The following is a 25,759-nucleotide window of genomic DNA, read 5'->3' as shown; positions in this document are numbered from 1 at the left end:
GATGATGATGTGACAGTGCTGCACGCAATATGCCAGCAAATTTGGAAAGCACAGCAGTGTCTACAGGTTGGAAAAGATCAGTTTTCATTCCAATCCCAAAGAAGATCAATGCCAAAGAATGTTCATATTTCTGCACAATTGCACTCATTTTACTTGCCAGCAAGGTAATGCTCAAAATCCTACAAGCTAGGCTTCAACAGTATGTGAACTGAGAATGTCCGGATGTACAAGCTGGATTTAGAAAAGGCAGATGAGTGAGTGATGAAATTGCCAACATCCGTTGGATCATAGAAAAAGCAAAAGAATTCCAGAAAACATTTACTTTTGCTTCATTGATTATGCTAATAGCTTTGTGTGGATCACAACAAACTGTGGAAAATTCTGAAAGAGCTGGGAATACCAGACCACCTGATCTGCTTCCTGAGAAACCTGTATGCATGTCAAGAAGAAACAGTTAGAACTGAACATGGAACAATGAACTGGTTCCAAATTGGGAAAGGAGTACATCAAGGCTGTATATTGTCACCTGCTTATTTAACTTATATGCAGATAACATTATGCAAAATGATGGGTTGGATGAGGCTCAAGCTGGAATCAAGATTGCCAGGAAAATATCAATAACCTCAGATATGCAGATGACACCACCCTTAAGGCAGAAAGCAAAGAAGAACTAAAGAGCCTCTTGATGAATGTGAAAGAGGAGAGTGAAAAAGCTGGCATAATACTCAAAATTCAAAAAACTAAGATCATGGCATCCAGTCCCATCTCTTCATGGCAAAGAAAAGGGGAAACAATGGTAACAGTGAGAGACTTTATTTCCTTGGACTCCAGAATCACTGAACTGGGTGACTGCAGCCATGAAATTCAAAGATGCTTGCTCCTTAGAAGAAAAGCTGTGACAAACCTAGAGAGCATGTTAAAACTCAGAGACATCACTTTGTCAACAAAGGCCTGTCTAGCCAAAGCTATGGTTTTTCCAGTAGTCATGTATGGATGTGAGATTTGGACCATAAAGAAGGCTGAGTGCAGAAGAATTGATGCTTTTGAACTGTGGTGTTGGAGAAGACTCTTGGGAGTCCCTTGGACAGCCAGGAGATGAAACCAGTTCATCCTAAAGGAAATCGTTTGCTGAATATTCATTGGAAGGACTGATGCTGAAACTGAAACTCCAGTACTTTGGCCACCTGATGCTAAGAGCCAACTCATTGGAAAAGACCCTGATGCTTGCAAAGATTGAGGGCAGGAGGAGAAGGGGGTGACATATCATCAACTCAATGGACATGAGTTTGAGCAAACTCTGGGAGTTGGTGATGGACAGGGAGGCCTGACGTGCTGCAGCCCATGGGGTCACAAAGAGTCGGACACGACTGAGCAACTGAGCAACATTGCGGTCTCGTGAGAGAGGAAGGCTTTGGAGAATGTGTAAAGAGTCTAGAATGTGACTTCCCAAAAAGCTTTATAGAAAGCATCTTTACTGTAGTAGGCAATAGTTAAAACCCAGATCCTGAGATCTCTATCAGAATTACACTCAGCCAAAAATAAGGGTGGACCTCTGTCTTTATGAGGAGGGCAGCATGACTTTATACAAGTAAAGTTAGAGAGTGACCGCTAGTCTAGAGCGAAGGAAGTAGAGAACTCAAGAAAGAAGAAGGTTAGAATCATGTGAATCATCATGAAGCTTTCTGTCTGTACTCACAAACTCCCATTTATTCCTCAATAGCAGAGATCGTAGGATGCAGGAGACTCCAGGAGACATTCTACAAGTGAAGGAACCCAAACCCTGAGGGTAGATAAGGGATTCTGGAAGAAAGCTATCCTCACCCAAGCAGGCCAGGTTCCAGTAGTTCTGTAACATCACATCCCTGGACAATATCCACTGACCAAGGTCCAGGCATTCCCGCTCCTCTTGAAAGGTTGTTGCTGAAACACAGAAGACACCTGGATTCTTGGCCTGCGAAGAAGAATTCTATCCGGGGCCAGAGATGAGGCTTGATCACTCAGAGCTTTTGTGTAATAGCCTTTTATTAAAGTATAAGAGAGGTAGAGAAAGCTTCTGAAATAGACATCAGAAGGGGGCAGAAAGAGTGCCCGCTCGCTAGTGTTGGCAAAGGAGTTATATACATTTTAATTAGTCATCACAATTAATCAAAAGAATGTCTGGAGGCTGTAAAGATCTTACTAGACCCACTCCCATAATTTACATTTTCAGATAACAGGGTGAGCCAGAAGGTTTTGCAGGAAAGAGAAACTGTCCTCAAGCGGGATACATTGTTGTTGTATAATCCCTAGTAGAGTTTAAACTGAGTTATGTAATTGACGAAGACTAAGGAATGTAGACAGAAAAGTTTGTCCTTTCCTCTTCCTTGAGTATTCCAGACCCCTCTCTCCTTGGGGACCCCCAGACTTCTTATCAACCTACCTAGGAACTGACTCTCTTTTTTTATATTTTTTTTCTTTTTTTTTCTTTTTTTTTTTTTTTTGGAACTGACTTTATTACTCTTGAATGAAGTCTATGGCCAGACCCTGGAATGTCAGCCATCCCTGAAATACAAAGTACATATGCCATGTGACTGTGCGAAGACTTCCTTATGTGACCCAAGATGAAAACAGCAAGTTCAGAGAGCTAGTTTTTCAATAAGAAGTGTCTGATGTTATGCAATAATATACTTTTTTACATAGCAATATGCGCTACCATATTTCTAACCTGAAGAAAACAGGATGACATATGATGCACAAAGCCACTTGGACTTCCCTGCTGGCTCATACGGTAAAGAAACTTGTCTGCAGTGCGGGTGACCTGGATTTGATCCCTGGGTGGGGAAGATCCCCTGGAGAAGGAAATGGCAACCCACTCCAGTATTCTTGCCTGGAGAATCTTATGGAGAGAGGAACCTGGCACGCTATATAGTCCACGCGGTCACGAAGAGTGGGACATGACTGAGAGACTATGATTCATTCATTCATCTGGGAGAAAAATTATAAAATGTGATCAACAGTAGCATACTTACTTTTGACGATTTTCCTTGTGTTCCACAGGATAAATATCAATCAAAGCAGGAATTTTTTTAAAAGCACACTGTGATTCAAGAATTCTAGGGTGGGGCCACAGTTTTTCATCTTGAACAAGCTGTTTTAACTAAATGTCTGGTTGATAAATGGCCATTGTGAATAGCACGGAGGTAAAAGAACCATGGCTTATAGCCATGGCATCCAGTCTCATCACTTCATGGCGAATAGATGGGGGAACAATGGAAACAGTGAGAGACTTTATTGTTTTGGGCTCCAAAATCACTGCAGATGGTGACTGCAGCCATGAGATTAAAACGCTTACTCCTTGGAAGAAAAACTATGACCAACTTAGACAGCATATAAAAAAGCAGAGACATTACTTTGCCAGCAAAGGTCTGTCTAGTCAAAGTTATGTTTTTTCTAGTAGTCATATATGGATGTGAAAGTTGGACTATAAAGAAAACTGAGTGCCAAAGAATTGATGCTTTTGAACGGTGGTGTTGGAAAAGACTCTTGGGAGTCCCTTGGACTGCAAGGACATCCAACCAGTCCATCCTAAAGGAAATCAGTCCTGAGTATTCACTGGAAGGATTGATGCTGAAGCTGAAACTTCAATACCTTGGCCACCTGATGTGAAGAAATGACTCATTTGAAAAGACCCTGATGCTGGTTGAAGGTGAGAGGAGAAGGGGACGACAGAGGATGAGATGGTTGGATGGTGTCACGGACTCAACAGACATATGGTTGAGTAAGCTCTGGGAGTTGGTGATTGTCAGATGTGCTGCAATCCATGGGGTTGCAGAGAGTTGGACACAACTGAGCAACTGAACTGAACTGAAAAGAGCCAGGTAAGAATTCATAGTTATTATTGAACTTTAAGCACTTTACAGATTTTACAGGTTTAATAGATTAGTTAGCAGAGAAAACAACCTTTTGACTATTTTTGAACTATAGAACTTTCTAGCGGTCTTTTATTTTTTAAACCTTGAATGAGCCATATAAATAATTTTAGATCAAAAATATTGCTGTTCAAAATTGTTTGGAATATTTGATCAAATATTCAGAAAATGGTAGAGCTTGGGATTTACTTCAATGAATCTGAGCTCGATTTTATGTAAAAAGAATTAAGTCAATACAGAGACCTGACTGAGCGACTGAACTGAACTGAACGCAGAGACCACTCTAATGGATGTTTTACCAGTTGAGGTAACTGGCAAAAATATCAAAAACAGAAAAAATATCATATACTGTTAACATTTTCACGCACACAAACTTGCACTATTTGGGAGAAATATTATTCACGTTTATAAAATCAGGAATAGATTTCTGTGTTTAAATCTTAGAATTTATTTGTGGCAATATTCTATATTTTTAAAATACATTACAGTGCAAAAACACATAATGACATAAAATAAATCAGAGTTCTTGGTTCTGAATCTTTTATTCCTTTGAAAATCTCTATCATTTGTGTTGAATTATATTTTAGATTTAACAGTTAAATATGCATAAGTAACATTCTTGTAAATATTGTAGAAAATACAAAGATGTGATAAGAATTCTGTCTGGAAAATGAGTGCAGAGTATATTATTAACGGAAATGATCAGACCTGGGCTTGAGTGATGAAAACCTCCATTCCCCAAAAGCAACAACCTTACTAAACACAGGTGAGTGTTCATTTTCCAAAGCAAACAGAACTAAGAATGTGTGGTTTGCTACATTAATTTTGTCAGCTTATACACATCCCTCACTAAATCTTTCAAAAATCCTTTTTAAAGACAGAAAGCAGGAACATCACATTTGCAATATCACAGAAGCCCCTGAAACAGAAAACGTGAGGTGTAATGGGATAAATGTTAGCAGTGATCTGAATCCTGAAAAATATCAGTTTTATACAAAATTCACTTCTTATATAACTTCCATGTTCTGTATCCTAAGACTACACTTAAGAGTGAGTCCTTCCTGCCAACATGGAGAAGGGTCTCTCATACTTTTCTCCTTCTTTTCCCCAAACTTCCTGTGGAACTCTGGACCACTGGGGTAATTCTGTTCATAAGGACATATTCTTAATCCTGTTCTAAATGTTTGGAGTTGTGTATGCATGTAAATTCATCGCTAATTTCCCCTACTTCTCTAAGATCCCAAGACTGAACCACATGCCAATGGGAATCTCAGAACCTATGCCTCCCCATGTTTATTTCTCACAAAGGGAATATTTTCACTAGTTGAAAGTCACTAATTCAGGTTGAGAATTCATCATGCTCCATAGAAAGCAAGAATTCATCATGCTCCCTACAGACAAGGGAGACAAGGTTCTGGGACACAAGGAGGAAGTGGTCTAAAGAGCCAGTCCTCACTATGGTAAGAAAAGGAAAAAATAAGAAGTTGATAACAAACACCCCAGGCAGAAAAATTAGAAGCCGAGAACTAAAGGTTTGCAGGTTCCCTCAGTCTAGGCATTTCAGGAGGAAAAGCAAACAGCCCCAGACCCAGGACAGGACATGTACCTGAGAAGCTGTCGTTTCCTTCTCTTCTTCCTCCTGCTCTGCGTCTTCTCTGGGGATGTTATGCAGCGAACGTATGTCTGCATCTTGAGAAAATACCTTCAAAGGCATCCGCACAGCTCTTTAACCTGCAACTACTTCACCACTACAGACAGAAGGACCTTGAAAAGCTGAAAATACTCACCTCTCCTGTCCTCTGTCTCAGGAGAGATTCAGGAACAATCACTTCCTACCTGGAGACCAGTCTGTGAACTAATTTCTTGATTGTTCTCTCCCCATAGAGAGCTCCTAACCCTCTGCTCACACAGATGATGTCAGTTGACTTCCCGATCCAAATCCACCTAGACCAACCCCACAGCCTCTCCTTGGACTGACACCGGGCCTCAAGTCTCACAAATGGACCAGGAGCCGCGTCCTTAACCCGGGCCTCTGCTTAGAATCCCCTGGAGCACATCCTACACACCACACTGATGCTCCCACAGGGCCGAGAGAACTCTGTGGGGAGGGCACCAGGGAGGTTATCACGTAACTCTGGTCATGTGATCTTGATAGGAAACCGCGTTGAAACCACTTAAAAGATTCTTTCTGAACCATTTCAGTGAATATGAACCCCTCGAGGTCAGGTCCCCACTCTAAGAAGTTATGAATCTGCAGGTCTGAAGTGGGGCCTTGAAATGAGTCTTTAGCAAATTCTGTTTGTTCTGATGCTTCTCCCCCCAAACCCACACTCGGGAGCCCTGAGCTTCAGCCCTCACACTCAGCACAGCTGAGACCTCTCAGGAGAGGGGGGTTTAGGGCAGGAGTTTCTTAGGTCAAGGTTAGGAACAAGCAGAGAAAGCTCCAGTGCTTGGGGTTCAGGGCTTTATAAGAGACCCTGGGTGAAGTGCTGTGGGCTCCCCAGGCTGAGTGTGGATGGGTCCATTCAAACCAAGGGGAGCAGGAATCTGGTGAGCACTGTGAGGGTGTCATTGAAGGGGGGAGCCTGTGAAGTAGAACCTGGGGTTCAGCAAGACTGCTGATCACAAGGTGGGTGGTTGTCTAGAGCAGGTGCTCACAGGGCTGGCTGGCGTGAGTTCAAGGAGCTGCATATGCTGCTCTCCAGACAGATGCTGAGGCAGCAACAGCATGGAGCAGTTCAGGGGAGCTCTCAACAGTACTCTGCATAATCCTTATTGGAACCATCACAGTGTCCCAGCAGTTAGAGAGAGGGGAAAGTACAATGGAGAAATGATGGGAAATATCCAATTATTTGAGGCGTAAAGGCAGTAAGGAAACTAATTGTTACAGATATCATCCCTCTGTGCTAACAAAGAGTTTATTGTTAGGTATTCTTCCCCGTGACCTTAAATCAGTAGGTTGACACTTCATTCATTACTTTGCGGCTTTATCACAAGAAACCGTCAGTTTTATTAACATGTACTATCACACATAGAAAGAATAAAACCTTTTCCAACCCACTGTGTAACTGATTAAATACAGATTACAAGCATAAACAACGATATTCATTTCTCTGATACAATGATCTCAGAACTGTCATTTCTACGGTTACAAAATGGAGGCTAATCATTTACGAATGAAACAAGATGTACACTACTTACATGACTTTTCTGAGAAGGGTTTCCATACATTTCTAGGGTATCAGAGGTATCATTATTTGAAACATGTCAACTAATATTCATGACATCTGTTGATATTATAAAGATACATCAAGAGTTCAGTGAACTGTCATTGTATTTTCCTTCAAATGCAAGTGATATAACTATTGAAAATGTGCATCTTACTTTAATATGTGGAATTACTCCCTGAACACTTATTTCATGGTGACCTATAGGGATGTTTGGCATGAATGACTAACACCTGCATTTAAATGTTCAGTGTACATGCTACATCACTGTGTCCTTAATCTCCTAATGGAGAATAAGTATAAATTATTTCTCTCTAGGATAGAAGGCCTTGTCTCATCTTTGAGTAGCAATCGTCAAAAACATAAATTTGCATACACACTAAAAATGAAGCATAGAGGCATGGAGTAATTTGAGAGTTCAATAACATATTTTGGTTTTCAAATAATCACAAATCGTGTCAATATAAACAAAGATATATTGCTAATAATTGTACATTTCTAAATACCAACCCTTCATCTTGTGATCCATACTAACATACCTATTTTCTATGTTTTAACTATGGATTATTATCTACAATACTTCTCCTGAAGAGGAACTTCAAATTGGATGAATGAACAATCAAATAGAATTGATGAAATGCTTTCAAGTGTGCGGGCTTCCCTGATAGCTCAGTTGGTAAAGAACCCACCTCACACTCCAGTATTCTGGCCTGGAGAATTCCATGGACACAGCCCCTGGGGTTGCAAAGAGTTGGACACGACTGAGCAACTTTCACTTTTTCTAGTGTGCAATTTCTGGTATTTATTTAGATTTAATTTTCATCAAATACTTTTCTACATTTTTTCATGTCATTCGTTATCTTACTTAAATAAATGGTCCTGTATTTCCTGAAGTGTATGTTTAGGACAAACCTCTTTCATCACTTATTACTAGAGTTTCTCTCCAATATGTGCTTTCTGATGTTTAGTAAGGTGAGAGCTCTGATTAAAGCCTTTGCCACTTTCCTTACATTTACAAGGTTTTCCCTCCAGTATGAATTCTCTGATGTTGAGTAAGATGTGAGTTCTTGATAAAGGCTTTTCCACATTCTTTACATTTGTAAGGTTTCTCTCCAGTATGAATTATCTGATGGTAAGTAAGACCTGAGGGCTTGCTAAAGTCTTTGTCACAATCCTTACATTTATAAAGCCTCTCCCCAGTATGAATTCGCTGGTGTTGAATAAGAGTTGAGTTCTCACTAAAGGATTTCCCACATTCTGTACATTTATAAGGTTTCTCTCCAGTATGAATTCTCTGATGGTAAATAAGACCTGAGCACTGGTTAAATTCTTTGCCACAATCCCTACATTTATAAGGCTTCTCTCCAGTATGAATTCTCTGGTGTTTAGTAAGAGTTGAGTAGTGACTGAAGGCTTTTCCGCATTCTTTACATTTATAAGATTTCTCTCCAGTATGGATTACTTGATGTTTAGTAAGACATGAGTGCTGTCTAACTGCTTTGCCGCAATCGTTACATTTATAAGGCCTCTCCCCAGTATGAATTCGCTGGTGTTGAATAAGAGTTGAGTTCTCACTAAAGGATTTCCCACATTCTGTACATTTATAAGGTTTCTCTCCAGTATGAATTTTCTGATGGTAAGTGAGACCTGAGCACTGTTTAAATTCTTTGCCACAATCGTTACATTTATAAGGCTTCTCTCCAGTATAAATTCTCTGGTGTTGAGTAAGATTTGACTTCTGATTAAAGGCTTTGCCACACTTCATACATTTGTGTGATTTCTGCTGCATATCAATTACCTGATGTTGAGTAAGACATGAGCTACAAGGAAGCACTTTGCCACATTCTTTACATTTGCTTGGTTTGCCCTAGCATGAACTTGCTGATGCAGACTGAAATGTGAACACCTAAAAATGGCTTTGCCGCTTTCCTTACCTTTGTAAGTTTTCTGCTCTGTATGGATTCGCTGATGTTGAGTAAGCTTTGAGTTCTGATTACAGACTTTGCCACACTTTGTACATTTATAATGCGTCTCCCCTGTATGAATTTGCTGATGTTGACTAAGATTTGAGCAAGACATAAATGCTTTTCCACATTCCTTACATTAATAAGGTTTCTTGCCAGTGTGGATTTGCCCATCTTGACTAAGCTTTGAATTCTGACTAGAGGTATTGCCACACTCTGTACCTTTGAAAGGTTTCCATCCTGAATGAATTTTCCTGTGTCTACTTAGGCTGGATGAGTTAGCAAAGGCTTTCTCACATTTCTTACAGTTGTAACTTTTCTGTGGATCCTGAATATACTGCTGTTGAGTAAGATTTGAAGACTGATTAGAAATATCACTATATTCAAAATTATAAGCCTTCTCTCCTGTATGTGTACTCTTATTTAGTGGAAGACCTGATGTTTGATAAAAGATATCCCTACATGTACTATTTTTAGAATCCTTGTCTGAAGATTGAGGTCCCTGATGTTTCATAGGGTTAGAGTCTTGTCCAGTTTTAGACCCAGTTTCATTGCATGAATAGCTTCTCACTCCATTGTAAATATTCTTGTAATTATTGGGGGTAGAACTCTTACATAAGGCCTGACTCGTGTTATTACATGTGAGAAGTTGTTTCATATTAACCATATCATGATGTGTATTGAACAACGATGGTGGGATTAACTCTTTTCCTTTATTATAAACATTACACATTTTGGAACAGAGAGAAACTGTCTGTTGGTGGAAGAATAATGACCCCTTGCTCACAGATCCCTCAAATTGATTATATTGTGAGTTTTCCCCATCATTTTTAAATATCTGGTTTTTAGACGTGCTTGAATGTATGTGTAATTGAAGCCTGTGTTGAGAGTGGTTTGAAAGAGTATTTGCAGTAGAGACTGGATGACTTTCCAGATTTTCCACATTTCCCTTCAGAGAACGTGTATGTTTCAAAAAATGATTTAAACCTTTGTTTGAAAAGATACACTTCTCTGCAGATGTTGATAACTGAAATGGGTGTTTTCCCCAATTTGACTCACATTGCTCATTTCTTTTGGTAGTAATGTCTGCATTATGTGAAACTGTCTCAGTTCCTTTATGTCCATATAAAGTTCTTCTAGGCCTTTTACAAAGCCCCGTATATTCCTGGTCTTTCATTAAATGTTCATTTCCAAGATGAGCTCTTCCATATGTTCCTAGGTTTGCCTTTTGGATTAAATTTTCTAACCTTGGATTCTTTGACATCAAAGCACAGGTGTTGTGAGAAGACATAGCTGAAAGACACCAAACAAAAGTTTATCAAAGTAAAAGATATCAAATCTACTATCCTCAGTGAATATCCTTAAAAATGTAGAGAAAATAGAGACACAAGAATCAAGATGCAAGAGGATTAGGCAGACTTGGAGTTCATCTCTCTCCACAAATGCATCAAGCATATATCAGAAATGAAACAACTCTCACAGAGGTCCCTCTGAACACTAGCAGAGGACCTACAACACCTGAAAGGACAAGAAAGATTCCCACTTAGCCAGGTAGGACCAAAGAAAGAAGGAAGAGGAGAGGAAGTGGGATGGGACCTGCAACCCTGGGGCGGGGGGGGGGGGGGTATCTGAAGAGAGGAGATCTCCATGTCCGGAGAAGCCTCTCACTGGGAGAGCTCAGTTGGGACAGAAGGGGAGCCTCATTCTCTGTGGGAAGACAACATGGCAACAGTCTGTGGCAGAAGGACAGAGTGAGACCTGCACATGGGGTACTGACCCCTGCCCTGTCCACCCGCCTGAGAAAGTGTCCACTGCTGCAGACAAGGTCTGGGTGCTGGAACGTGGGGTGTGGAGGGCAGACCCAGGCAGAGGGCTGCTGCTGGCTATGAGGAGACATCCTGAGGGAACGGGAGGGAGGGAGAAGCTCTATAAATGGGTTGCTTGTGGAGGAAGTCTGAAGCACCATAGAGCAGAGCGCCATTGTTGAGTGATGCCCAAAGAGAAGAACCCCACCGCAGCCTCTCTCCCCCTGTGCTGGCCCCTCATCCCTGGCAGTAGGAAGGGCTGCCACCCAGATGGGCTCTATTGAGCCCCCACCATGGCCTCCCCCATGCCCCTCCTCCATTGGCAGACGACTCCTGTGCTCTGGGGCAGCCTCTGTAACAGACACCTGTGCGTGGACCACATGCTCAGATGGAGCTGAAAGCACAGCTGAGCCCCAGGGTTAAGAAAGAAAAGCTGAAGTCTCTCCTCGCAGCTGCGCTAACCATGCTTTTACACAGGCAACCGGCTTTGTCAACTCAGTCCCTACAGAGCATCTGAAGGACAACCAGGGCTCCCCCAGTCATGGAGGTGTAGCTTTAGCAACTGTAGACTTTGTAGGGATGTACGTGAGGGGGTGGGGCCAGGCCACAGTCTGAGCTGCCCCAGAGCAACACAGTGGATCCAGCTCCATGAAAGCAATTCTGGGCCCTGATTTCACTGGATCTTTGCTGGTGACTTGGTGAAAATAACATCTGAGAGACACCAGGGCCATGTGCAGAGATACCCATGATTAAGGTGGGGCCAAGTGCAGTGCTGATCAGCGTCACATGAGACTCACACAACGCGTGAGCACACCCCGAGGGGAACATCCCCAGAGCAGGAATCCTCAGGGGCTTCTCTCCCAGGGGGTGTGCTCCAATCCCACCTGCCTCTACCACAGATCAGAATCACAGCGAAGAAACAGATCTGGGGGCTCTGTTCCACCAACCAGGGAGCAGACCCACCACAGACAGGGCAGTGACAGCCACAGAGCCACGGGGAAACTCCCCTCAATATCCAGGGCAGGCTCGGGTCACAGTAACAGCAATCAAAGCCCAGATCAAGGGGAGAAGGGCACAAGTCTGTGGACCAACCTCACCCCCCAGGGGGAAGACAACAGAGCAAGAGGAGCTAGGATCCTGCAGCCTGCAGAACAGACCACAAACCCAGAAAATGTGACAAAATGAGAGGACAAAGAAGTATGGTGTAGAGGAAGAAGAAAGACAAAAAGCTACAAGAACCACTAAATGAAGAAGAGACGGCAGTCTAATGATTACTTTCTGACTTAAGTCATCTTAAATGGAGACACCACTAGGTGCCTTCTAACTCTTTAACCCACTTCTTATTTTAGCGTGTCCTATTAGATGTTTCGGAGAAGGCAATGGCACCCCACCCCAGTACTCTTGCCTGGAGAATCCCAAGGACGGAGGAGCCTAGTAGGCTGCAGTTCATGGGGTCGCTAAGAGTCGGACACGACTGAGGGACCTCACTTTCACTTTTCACTTTCATGCATTGGAGAAGGAAATGGCAACCCACTCCACTGTTCTTGCCTGGGGAATCCCAGGGACAGGGGAGCCTGGTGGACTGCCGTCTACGGGGTCGCACAGAGTCGGACACGACTGAAACGACTTAGCAACAGCAGCATTAGATGTTTCAATCTAAACATCAGAAACGATACTGACGTAGGTCTAATCAGAAAGTGAGGACACATAGGACAAAGTCTGGGGAAGCTGATAACAAGATTAATTAATAAAGAAGTAGTTCTTGAGAAATTAAATAAGAAATGAGACTTTAAAAATATGGTGGGAACACAGGGGACACTATCAATGCTCTGCGGAGATCTAGTTGGGAAGGAAATCTAAAAGAGTAGGTATATACTAAAACCGATTCTCTTTGCTGTACAACATTGTAAACCAGTTGTACTCCAATGAGAATGTTTTTAAAAGATTATATTACCTAAAAATTGTAATAGCTTGAAACCATTAAAAATATAGTGGAAAATGTTTTAAGATCTTATGCCAATTTATTTGAAAATTCTTTGAGCTAGTTGAATATATTTAAGTCTTTTAGCATTGAGGAATTGTGGCAAATACACTTAACGTTTCATATGAGTTCATATGAAGGAAACAGAAACTTTGAAGTAACACTGAGATTTGCATTCTTTCTCTTTAGGGAGGTTTTGGTTTATGCAGTGAAGAAATTACTTAAATTTAAAATGTATAAGATCATATTTGTAGCTTCCAGTGTTTTAGAAATTATAAGTCAGAAAAAACCCCTCTGTCCACAGTATTCCTACAACTTTGGCAGTATGTCTACAATTCCACTCACATACTACCATCTAGCGGTAGAAACAAGCTTTAATAGGAGCGTCTTAGAGTCATTCAGAAACGTGCACAGTTTTCCTAGGGCCCCCAGGAAATACAATAGTAACTGATTCATGCACATTGTCACAGGCCAAGAGAAGGTTTTCAGTTCTCACTGTGATTGAGAAAAGTAATCAGTGGAGATGAATTCAGGAATGACTTAAGAGACAGGATGGGACAGGTGATATCCGCCTAAGACAGCAGCAGAAAGAAACCCAGGCTTCTCTAAAATCATTTCCACTGAAGCAGATCTTCCCAAACCACATGACAGAGGATGAATTCCTTACTGATCCTTGGACCTGTCATTGAGTCATCGGCTCCATCCATTCACACCTACCTGTGTATATGGCTGGCATCTCCAGTCTCCTTACATCCCAGGGATTCTTCATTTGCTCCAGAAAGGTGATCAGGTCCGGCTTAGAGACCACAAGACCTGCTATCAGGAAAAGGAGTGTTTGTGTTGCTAGAGACTCATCAGTTCCCACTCTAACATGTATTCAGGTGAGAAGAGAAGGCACGTGTGCTAAGTCGCTCCAGTCATGTCTGACTCTTTGCCACCCTATGGACTATAACCCACCAGGCTCCTCTGTCCATGGGATTCTCCAGGCAAGAATACTGGAGTGGGTTGCCATGTCCTCCTCCAGGAGATCTTCTCAACCCAGGGATCGAACCTACTTCTTTTACGTCTCCTGCATTGGCAGGCAGGGTCTTTACCACTGGTGCCACCTGGGAAGCCCGGAGAAGGCATGGTAGAATATTAATACAGTCTAGAAATAAAGTATTTGGGGACATTATTTCCTAGGCTGCATTAACATTCTCTGGTGGCTCAGCTGGTAAAGAAACCACCTGCAATGTGGGAGACCTGTGTATTGATGCCTGGGTTGGGAAGATCCTCTGGAGGAGGGAAAGGCTACCACCTCCAGTATTCTGGCCTGGAGAATTCCATGGACTATTCCATGGGATCGTAAAGAGTCGGACACAATACTGTAATCTTGCTCATTATATTAACACTGTAGAGAAGGCATGGTTGAATGTTAATATAGCCTAGAAAATTATATCCTGAAACACTTTATCGAATGCACTTTTATAACACTAACAAATACATAAAGAAAAGATCTTGAGATTCTAGTCAACTACTACTAAGGCCAAAGTAAGTAACTAGTAGAAATCTGATTTGAAAAGGAGAGTGGCACCCTCTTATACCACAGAACCTAGAGAATTACCACTAACCTAGAAGAAGGAGGCAGATCACATCAAGGAAAAGTCAGAATCATAATGAATCATCATAAAGTCTTCTTTCTCAACTCAGAAACACCCATTTTCCCATAGAAAGCAGGGATCTAAAACTATTGTAAGAAGCAGAAGATTCTAGGAGACATTCTAGAAATACAGGAACCAAAACCCAGCGGGTAGATAAGGGATTCTGGAAAGAAGGTATCCTCACCCAAGGAGGCCAGGTTCCTGTAGTTCTCTAACATCACGTCCCTATACAATTCCCGCTGACCGAGAAACAGGCATTCCCACTCCTCTTGAGTGAAGTCTATGGCCACATCCTGAAACATCAGCCGTCCCTGAAATACAAAGTACAGATGCCATGGGGCCGTGGGAAGTCTTCCTAATGTGACCCAAGATGAAACCAGCCAGAGAAATGGTTTTGATTTAGGAGAGTGGCTGGTATTATACAATATAATTTTTACACAGTAATGTTTTCTACCACATTTTTAACCCCAAGAAAAGAGGATGAGATATGATCCATCAACCACTACAGAAATTCTCCTGATTTAGAAGAAAAATTACAAAACAATCAGATCAACATTGGCATATTTATTTTTGAGTGTTGTACTCAGTTGACAGAGGATAAACTGTCTATCAAAAGAAACAGGAAATATTTTTAAAAAGCACTTCCTGCTCCAAATGTTCTGGAGTGGGCTCAGTATGTCACATTGTTAACAAGCTTATTTGAACTAGTAATGTTGAAAATTCTCCTCCATGAGTGACAATGTTTGAACAGCAACGAAGCAGAATAGTAAGGAAAGAATTCATATTTAACTTTAAACTTTAAGTGCTTTACAGATTTTACAGGTCTGATAGGATAGTAACCTCGGTGACAAGAATCACTTTAATGATCTGGTACATACTATATATCTTTCTGACAGTTTTTCAGAGTCTTGAATGTATAACAGAAATAATGTAAAATCTATAATGTTGCTGTTGCATCTTTTGGCAAATATTTTAACAAACATTCTTTAAATGACAGCTTAACTTTTACTTCAGTTTATGACTCTAGACTTTAATAAAACACAGACAAATGCACAGAGCTAACTCTAATGAAAGTTTATAGAAATTTCTGTATTTGTAAATAATACTAAAAACAAGAAAAGTGTTAGTCACTCAGTTGTGTCCTACTCTTTGCAACCCCAGGGCCTGTAGCCTGCCAGGCTTCTCTGTCCATGGGATTCTCAAGGCACGAATACTGCAGTGAGTAGCTATTCCCTGCTTCAGGGAATCTTCAAAAAAGAAAAAGAAAAACATCAATCAAATGATGTTAACATGTTCATTCATACAGACATACACTAAAATGGGATACTTATTAATAGTAAGAGAGAAAAATTGTGATGTCAATAAAAGCAGGATAATTTTTAACTGATTGAAAGTGTACACAAATATTTGAGGATGATATTATTTTAATTTTTTAAAAATAGACTAGGGTGCAGACATATACAATGATAAAAAATTAGAGAGCTCTGGTTCTGAACCTTTTAATGTCCTGCAAAGTCTGTATCATTTGCATGGAGCTATATTTTAAAATTTAACACAGCTGAACATAGATTAGCACTAATATGTTTCTTGTAAACATTTTGGAAAATACAGAAATGTGACGAGACTCTATCTGTGATGTGAGTGTGGAGTGTACTGGAAATGATCAGGCCTGGGCTTGAGTGATGAAAACCCCCACTCCTAAACCCCAGCATTTCTACTAAACACGAGTGAGTGTTGTCAAGTGCCAGTGGCTCAACAACAAAAACAAGGGCGTTTGCCATCTGCCTCTGGGGAGAATGAACCCTTTAGTGCTCCAACTGTTGACTTCAATTCCCTCAAGGGAGTTCAGGGTGGATTGAAGCATTCTGCTTCAGCAAAATCTGGTGGCACAGGTCTTTAGAGAGTTAAATATTTTCAAGAACTGCTTTCATGATCCCAATCCTTGCATCTCTTCATATCTAGAAAAGCACTAAACCACTAAATGATGACATCAGCTCCCCACAACTGGCAGAAAACCTTTTGTAAAGTAAGCGCTTGACTGCACTGAATTCCCCCTTCACCAAAATCACATACTGACCTTCCCCCACTGTCTCTTTGGAGCAGTCTCTCAGAGCTATATGAGGTGCTGTACCCTGGGCGGCTGTCCTCATTTTGCCCCAAATAAAACTTAATTCACATCTCTCAAATTGTGCATCTGTTTTAGCTGACAGTGTTCATTTTTCAAAGCAAAGAGTGACTAAGAAGATACGGCATTTCCTCATTAACTGTGATAGGCATATCCATCACTTTTTCTTTCCAAGACCCTTGTTCAAGACAGAAAAAAAAAAATGAATTTCATAGCGTGGAAATCTCACAGAAGCACCTGAACCAGTGAACATCAGAGGTCATAGGGTACATGGAAAAATGCATTATCACTGCCAGGTATTTTGGCAATATTAGGAAAACCAAGTTCTCAATCTATCAAGAAAAATGTCAGTTTTCTGCAATTTCCACCTCCTATATACCTCCCATGATCTGTAGCTTAATAGTCCATTTTTTAGTACATATTTCTTATCAGTATAGAGGATTGTCTATGCTACTTTAACTTCTGACAAGTTCTGGAATGCTGAGTTCATTCTATTAACAAGGACATTTTTTTACTCCTGTTCTTCCTGTTCTAAAGAGCTGAATTGCATTCACATGTAAATTCATCATGACATTTCCACGACTTCCCTAAGATCCCAGCACCGAACCACATCCCAAAGGGAATCTCAGATACCAGTGCCTCCCCGTGTTCATCTCTCACAAAGTGAATGTATTCAACATTGAAAGTCACTATTTCACGCTGAGAATTCAACATGCTTTAGAGCCGGGATACAGACAATGGAGAAAAGGCTCTGGGACATCAGGGAGATGAAACCTGAAGAGCTGGTTTTCACTATTAAAAAAAAAAGGAAAAAATAAGGTGATAACAAGCATCCTAAGCAGAAAAATTAGCAGCAGAGAACTAAAGGTTTGCAGTCCAGGCATTTCAGGGAGAAAAGGACACGCACCTGAGAAGCTGCCATTTCCTCCTCTTCTTCCTCCTGCTCTGCGTCTTCTCTGGAGATGTTACATCCCAAACTCACATCTGCATGTTGAGTAAACACCTTCAAAAGCATCCATGCAGCTGTTTAACCTGCAACTGCTGCAGGGAAAGAGAACATGTTTTCCTGTTTCCCTCACCCTTTTCTGAGCTCCTTTTTGACTTTCTGTGTTCCCTATCTGTAGTGGGGAATCAAGACTAACCTGATAATGCTAATCACATCCTGGTGCTCTACACTATTTGCAGATCGTCCGGGCTAGTTCTTCTCCTTCCTTTTCGAGTTACAGAGAACAGCTCACGAGAGACAATGGACCCTGCTTCTGGGCTACCTGACCCAGCCTTGAGGGTTTTGAAAAAAATGCAAGAGGAAGACCCGCATTCAGAGCCCTGAGGGGAAACCTCACACTGGAGAACTCAGGAAGGGAGTGTTTAGGGAGGGAACTTCTAGAAACAAAGAAGGTCAACCTGATGCCCTGGGGAGGGGCTCTTTCTAGGATGCCTGTGTTGATCCACAGCCTGACTGTACCCTTGGGGTCTGGGAGGGGAGAGGTGAGTGAGTGGTGGGAATCACCTGGGGGTCTTGGGTTCCTGTCAGGCTTTACTTGCAAAATTCTTCCCAAAGATCTCCCTTGTCCTTAGTTTTTTTCAGCACCCCTCTGCAGCCTGGGGACACAGGTTTTCACAAAATGATTTGCTTTGTGACCACCTCTCTGCAGGCGTGGCACCTCCAACTTCAGAGACCAGGAGCCTGGAGGCATTTCCTTCCCCGCTTTCTTGGAAAAGAAACTGTTGCAGGAAGGGGGACCCCTTCCAGGGCCCGAAACTGGGCTCTAGTCTAACACTCGGAAGTGAATTGTCCAAGGAGATGCATGTGCTGACAAAGCAAGAGATTTTATTGGGAAGGGCACCTGGGGGGAGAGCAGAAGGGTAAAGTAACCCAGGAGAACTGCTCTGCCACGTGGCTCACAGTCTTGTGTTTTCTGGTGATGGGATTAGTTTCCGGGTGGTCTTTGGCCAATCATTCGAATTCAGAGTCTTTCCTGAAGGCCCACGCATCGCTCAGCCAAGATGGATGCTAGCAAGAGGGATTTTGGGAAGTGGACGGAAGTGGACGGACACGCGGTGTCTCCTTTTGACCTTTCCCCAACTCTTCCGGCTGGGGGTGGTTTATTAGTTCCTTATTCCTTATCAGGGTCTCCTGTCATAAAACAACTCATGCAAATAGTTACTATGGTGCCTGGCCAGGGTGGGCGGTTTCAGTCAGTGTGCTTCCCCTAACAGCTCCCCGCTGAGAGACTTCATGCTCAAGATGCTTCTTGGGAATTGGGACAGAGGTCTCTTTCTTCTGTAACTTCTTCGTGCTGTGCCTGGGCGTAGGCCTGCCTAGCAGAGCAGAAGTCTCTCTCTACCTGATCTAAGTTGGGGTATTCCACATCTGAAACCAGCTTTCACCCTTGTAATAACAGCAATTTAGTTTGAATATGTTGGCACCTCTCAGAGAAGAAATAGACAGGGGCCAAACAGGAGACCAAACAAGATGGTCATCGCTGGTCCCCAGAAACAGGAGGCAACATTTGGGGTGAGGGCCGCAGGGTTTGTGACTTTTTTTTTTTTTTTGATTGGCTGGTGGTGAAGCAACAGAGCTGTGCTCCAGGAATCTTGTGTTTAGTCTGAAGTTACCATCCTCCACCTAGGTGGGGGCTCCAGTTCTGTAGAAGGACTCAAAGACATTGTTACGGATATTTTTTTAGTAAGAACCAGGACCCTGTCTCAAGGCAGTACCACCATTTGATTGTTTCTCCTCTGTTTCTGTATTCCCTCCCTTCCCTGATTAGCAATCATTTGAATCCACCCTTTGGAACTCAGGGAAGGACAAGGAGGCTGAATGAAGCCTATATCCTACAGATGAGAAATGGAGAACACACAGCAGGTCTGTTCTCCAGAGTCGCCACCCCACAGAGTCCTACTCAGTTTTAATTTAGGGAACAAGGCAACTATGACTGTGATAACTTCCTGTCCAAATGGGGCATAGGACTACCTCAGCTTGGAGAAGAGACACTGAATTAGAAGTATTTCTGAGTTCCAAGTCCTAGATCTGAGCCTTGTATGATTAAAATCTCAATCCCTTGGTCTGCCATTTTGTTGTAACAGACCTAATTAGTAGTAGCTGGAGGAGGGATAACTGGAATTTTAATAGACAAAATAAATCTCTCTTTTTTCTTTTAGAAGAATAGGCCTGAAACTCAGTCTGGACACTTCGGGGAGACTTTTAGCCAGATGGCCAGTTGCCTAATTTTATAAAAAGTAAGGTATACGTTACTAGCTTTCAGCAGACATTGTTTTGAGAATGGTGGCACCTAAGCCTGACATGACTCAGAAAACTCAAGTGTTTAGCAATACAATGTCTAATCTGAAATTACACCCATAGTAACACCTCATTATTTTCCAGGATGTCTGAAACATAACTACTCTATTTTGACTTTTAATTGTAAAATTTTCTTTAATAGTCAAAGCAGATGTCACCATTAATGATGTCAGTGTTTCTCTAGGTATGAGAAGATGCAAGAATTGGGACTCATAAAATCTCCTGAAAAGATCTAACTATCTGAAGGCCTGTTCTGTCAGTTTTTTCCAGAGCACAGGGTGCCTCATTCCTGATTTTTACCTTGAACTCCTTTCAGGGCCGTTGAAAGTCAGCAGTTGCAGTGGCCATGATTTAATCTCTGTAGATGTAGATGGCAAGTGTCAATCTTCAGTTGGCAGAGCCCCTTTTTCTCATAAACTTGACCATGATTTTGAGGGGGGTATTTCATGACCATTTTATCTCATGGTGCTGAGAATATCCATTCTCAGGTTTGGCAAAGATTTTGTTGACAGGCCACTCAACGTGCTGTTACTGGACTAGGCCATAAAACAATATCCAAAATTCTCTGGACCACCTGTCTTACTAGCCTCTTGGTCCAGGAAAACATTCCCTCTTGTTGCTTTTTTTCATATCTAGAGTTACACTGTTATCATCATCGATCTCATAGGGAACTATATATTATTTTATCAGAGGCCTCAGTCACGCATTTGGCAGTGTAAGAAACAGCAATTTTGTAAAACAGGTGAAATACAAAGAACATAGCCAGCAGTATTAGTAAAGTCACAAGTCAGGCTTAAGAGCTTCCATTAGATGTAGCCCAGTATATCTCAGGTCATCTGACTTAGTCTATTCTGTATGAATCTTTATCTTTCAGGGAAATTATACATTGGCACCACCATCTATAAGGCACATAGCCCAGTTTTCTAGTGTTACTAGACTGATTATCTTTAGTATGATTTAATTGTTTTCAACACAGAGGAGACTTTAAACCTAAATTACCATAGCCTAGTGCTATCTATATAAATCTATCTCATAATTGTGGGACATTTCTTATTCCTTTGCTGAAACTTTTCTTGTTGCTCTGATTGAGCTTGAGTAATAGACAAAGGCTCAGATTTATGCCAGAGTCAGAGTAGGCATTATTAATTGGCCCAGTGAGGGGATCTCGTCTGGTAGTATCACAGTGACCTGACTATGACTATAATTTTTTAAAGAAAATTTCCTCAGGGCCAAACAGTTAGAGTCTTGTAGTAGAGAAATTTACCAAGGTAACCCAGAACTAGATACAGGTAATTGGCCACAAACCCAACAGTTGGATTGATTTCTAAAACTAGCATAGGATCAGGCCTATGATAGAAAAGCATTTGACTTATATGCAAACGTCTAAGAAGTCAAGAAAACATTATAAATGATCATACGAATCAGGTCCAGCATCTTGGACAAACTGTCTACCTCTGATGTTGTTGTCTTCTCATCCTGGTGTACTGTAGTTTCTCCTGTTTGAGCATCATTTTAAGGTGAGATCAGGTTGGCTGTCTTCTCTATAGACCAATCCAGTGTAGGGGACTTTGGAAGTGGGAATTAATCTAAGAGTTAATTTCCCTTCAGTTTCATTGTGCATGAGCTAGTAAAGAGTACCTGATAAAAAGTCCTTCCATTCAGCTTGGAGACAGGTCCCTTAAATTATGTCTTTTTCTAGTCCTGGTTGCAGGTCATGGGGCATCTGATCTTCATCCAAAGATAGATTACTGAGATAAGCTTCAGAAGCAAACTTAGGGTGTTCTTTAAGAATTCAATTAAATTTTGCATTAATATCACATAACAGCAAAGAACTATCTAAGAAATGAGTCTTACTACATGCAGACCTCCATTAACAACTTGAGGTTTAACATTTTTTGAAATATCTTTTTCTCCCTAAAGTTACCCTCATTTTTATCAAATACAACCAAATTAAGGCTAGTTTGTTTGCAAAATAAGTCTGTTCTCACTAATTTTGGTCTGATGATTTATATAACCATAATTGATTATAGACTTTTTATTTTGCTGAAACACTTATAGAATCTCAGACTGAACTTTTAATATAAAACAGGGCTGGGAAAGTCACACCAAAGGCTTATCACAGATCTTGTCTAACAAATCTAGGTGAACTCTTCCCTTTTTAAGGTCTCAAAAGTTCTTTGAGATTTTTGTACCTGTTATGAGATAACCTTCCTAGCTCATTTGATAAACTTACTGGAAACCTAAGAGTTTCAAATTTCTGGAGGAGTCAGATAGAGAGAAAATATACTTGCCTTGTTTATAACGTGTAATTTTACCAAATTATTTTCATAATAGTTTGAGAGGAAGATTTTCGCTACTTCTGGAAAACACAAGATTTAAACCTGTAATTTTTCAGATAGAAACCATGAAAATTATAAGCATATTCGCTGGTTCATTCAGTCCTTTGTCAACTTTTGTGAAGTCATCAGGTTTCTCATTAGAACACCAAGACATATCAAAATGTTAAGAATTCCATATAATTTCTAGGATATCTGTATTAGTAATTTTACCATACATTATAACATGAGCAGATTTATTACTCATTTGATAATCTTTTTCATGTAATTTAACCAACCAAATAAACACAGTTTAATATCTCTCTTTGGGATGTTTCAGGGGCCCTCTGAAGCACCCCAGAGTTAGCTAGAGGTCAAAGGAACTTCAAAAAAATTTGATTTAGGAAGTTTTATCAAAAGATCAATTAAATGCATTTAGAACATTTGCTCAGATTTAGTCAATGTTGATGGGTGTATCACTTAGCTTGTTGATATGTCACGATGGGCATAAATACCAAGGCTCAAGGTCTAGTGAAAGTCAGCTCCGCCATCTTGGACCTAATTGGCTCTAACCAGTTTTCTTATGACTGTGTGGTTCCTCTAACAAAATCCATTTATCTAACTAATCGTAGTTCAAATTTATAAAATCCTGATCATGCATAACTCTTTTTAGTATTTTTTCATACCCCCCCCCTTTTTTTTACTGAAAGCATACTTCTTGCTTTCCTTTAGCAACCAAGAGCTAACTTTTATATTAGCATTTTATAGATTGGTGAGCATAAATACCAGTGAAATTTCTAAAACCCTTGCTTTCTTAAACCATTTTAGGATGCCATCAAAGATTATTCATTTATAGTCCCAAATCTCTTTAGTTTTTTGGTAAAAGGAAATCAGTGTTTAGTAGTAAATGTTTCAAAATCTTATTTCATTTGGAAATGACCTAATTATTTAATAAACTTCCAATACTTAGTTTAGCACAACCATTGGAAATTCAAGTTATGCCAATCTGGGGAGACTATTGTAGACAGATATTCTTAAAGAATACTTATTCTTAATAGAGTTTATATACAAACTCATACCTCGTTTACATTTTTTAGAAGTTTTTATCACTCAAGGTAATTTCCTTGCTGATAAACTTGTAACAGGTATAATATTTAACTTATATTAAACCTAGGTACAATGAAAATATTCTACTCGATGTTAATTACTCTAAGACATGTCTATATTAGGTCAACAAACAAACATTAATATCAGGTATTTAATACTGAATATTTCCCAGTTCACCTGAACTATGAATCTATTGTTTAATTTAGAATTATTTTATTTGTAAGCACTTACCTTTTCTTAAAGCCAATTAAATAGAGCTCATTTACAAATTAACCTAAAAAATATTACCCAGAGACAAAGACATACCAAGACATATTTAGACAGACACAGTGCAAAATCTAGCTTCATTTTCTAAGTTTGGTCATGAATTAGATATTACAATATAAAATTTAAATAAATAACATTTTTAAAGGCTTTTTTCCTTTTTCTCTCAGTCTCAGGAGTTAGAGATGGTCTAGATAACTCTTCCTGAGGGCCCTGGTCTCAAGGCACAGGGAAAGAAAATCAAGTTCTAGCAAAATGATGGCAAGTCTAAATGGTGGCCAGACAAAGCAAAATGGTCGTCACAAATCACAACACAGAACAGAGTTAAAACACACACATATAAACCTGGCGGTCCTCATCAGACATCCCTTAAATACAAGAATACAGTCTCTCAGAAAATCTTCTATAGAGATACAAAACTTTAGATGTCTTCAAAGATTTCAGAAGGAGGAAAGGAAGCCAGGTTGAATGAAGAAGGAGGAGGAGGCGGGAAAGGGGGGCAAAAGGCATGGCCAAACAGACGTCTCCTGCCACCTGCAGACACCCAGGTGTTACAGGACTTTTCCTGGGCTTCCAGAAAATGGAGGACTAGAACTCGGCCCTACCAGAAACCAGACCAGAAAATTCGAGTTCTCTGCCAAAAGGAGGTGATCAGTCTCCAATCCTCAGCTCAAGCTGAGGCCCATCGACCAGATTCCTGCATCCAGGACCAGGGGACTTGATAAACTGGAAGGATAGGAAGGGCTAAGGAGAGGAAAGAGAGAGGGAAGGGGAGAGAGGTCAATAAAGTCTCTTGTCCTTTACCGGTTGGGGCACTCTGGCCAGTTCTCCACGTCAGGAGGAGACCAGGGACAAAAGGGTCCCAGTTGCGGCTGATGAGTCTGGTCCATTGGCAAGCAAGCTGGCCCCTGAGTACCCCAAGTAGTCAGGATGTCAGTCGCAGCGACGAAGAGTGCCCACCAGAGTCGCCATTGGCTGCAAGAAGGCGGAACACTTCCAGGGCACGAAACTGGGCTCTAGTCTAACACTCAGAAATGAACTGTCTGAGGAGACACATGTGCTGACAAAGCAAGAGATTTTATTGGGAAAGGTCACCTGGGTGGAGAGCAGGAGGGTAAGGGAAACCAGGAGAACTGCTCTGCCGCGTGGCTCCCAGTCGTGGGTTTTATGGTGATGGGATTAGTTTCCGGGTGGTCTTTGGCCAATCATTCGAATTCAGAGGGTTTCCTGGTGGCCCACGCATCGCTCAGCCAAGATGGACGCTAGCAAAAGGGATTTTGGGAACTGGACGGACACGCGGTGTCTCCTTTTAACCTTTCCCCAACTCTTCCGGCTGGGGGTGGCTTATTAGTTCCATATTACTTATCAGGATCTCCTGTCACAAAACAGCTCTTGCAAAAGGTTACTATGGTGCCTGGCCAGGGTGGGTGGATTCAATAAGTGTGCTTCCCCTGACAAAACCAGGGGCAGCAGAAGGCCTGGCGTGCTGCAGTCCACGGCAACTGAGCAACTGAACTGAACTGAACTGAGCAGGACATGCTAGGTTCACAGTGTGTATGGGCGGAGCCAAATGCCTCTGAAAACGATGCCCTAAATGCTCTCTGATGACCAACTAAGGAAGTAATGATCGGTGTTGTCATAAGTTACATCACACATGAGTTAACAGCTGAGAATGTTGTTGCTCTACTTCCTGTGTGTGTTTTTCTAGCTTTTATGAATCAACTGCTACAGTTTGTTGTCTGCTCCATTTAGAGAGCTCTATTTTCCCACATCTTTAAAGTATAATGACCAAGGAAAAATTGAAAATAGAACCATATTCATGTTTCTCATATTATGTATTCTAAAAAATATTCAGTCTGCATTCACCAGTACTAACGTTGTACAAGATTTAGGTTCACAGCAGAATTGACAATAAAGTATAGACATTGCCCATATACCTCTTGTTCCCACGTGTGGACAATCTCCCTACTGAGCTTTCCCCACCAGAGCGAGCATTTGTTACCACTGCTGAATCTACATGGGCAGTAAATAGATCAACTCTCTAGTTTACCCCTGTGTTCCTCTTTTAGGAATCTGCAATCCATACCTCTAGATAAGTGTTTAATAACATGTGTCCATC

The 25,759-nt window shown here is 41.2% G+C and overlaps 2 protein-coding genes and 2 pseudogenes across 2 annotated transcripts in view; 2 read left to right on the top strand and 2 right to left on the bottom strand.

The window, feature by feature from the left end:
* The window catches only part of LOC136161629 (small ribosomal subunit protein uS14-like), a 539,148-nt gene that overhangs the window by 6,224 nt on the left and 507,165 nt on the right, over positions 1-25,759 (top strand). The window lies entirely within an intron of this gene.
* Positions 1-25,759, bottom strand: part of LOC136157556 (zinc finger protein 678-like) — a 466,372-nt pseudogene that overhangs the window by 339,686 nt on the left and 100,927 nt on the right.
* The window catches only part of LOC136157568 (zinc finger protein 135-like), a 466,540-nt gene that overhangs the window by 340,999 nt on the left and 99,782 nt on the right, over positions 1-25,759 (top strand). The window lies entirely within an intron of this gene.
* LOC136157559 (zinc finger protein 85-like) lies at positions 8,066-17,665 on the bottom strand (annotated as a pseudogene).

Source organism: Muntiacus reevesi, chromosome 2 (genome assembly GCF_963930625.1).
Source record: "Muntiacus reevesi chromosome 2, mMunRee1.1, whole genome shotgun sequence".
NCBI lineage: Eukaryota > Metazoa > Chordata > Mammalia > Artiodactyla > Cervidae > Muntiacus > Muntiacus reevesi.
Note: the sequence above shows the minus strand (reverse complement) of the source record. Positions and strands in the feature narration are given on the sequence as shown.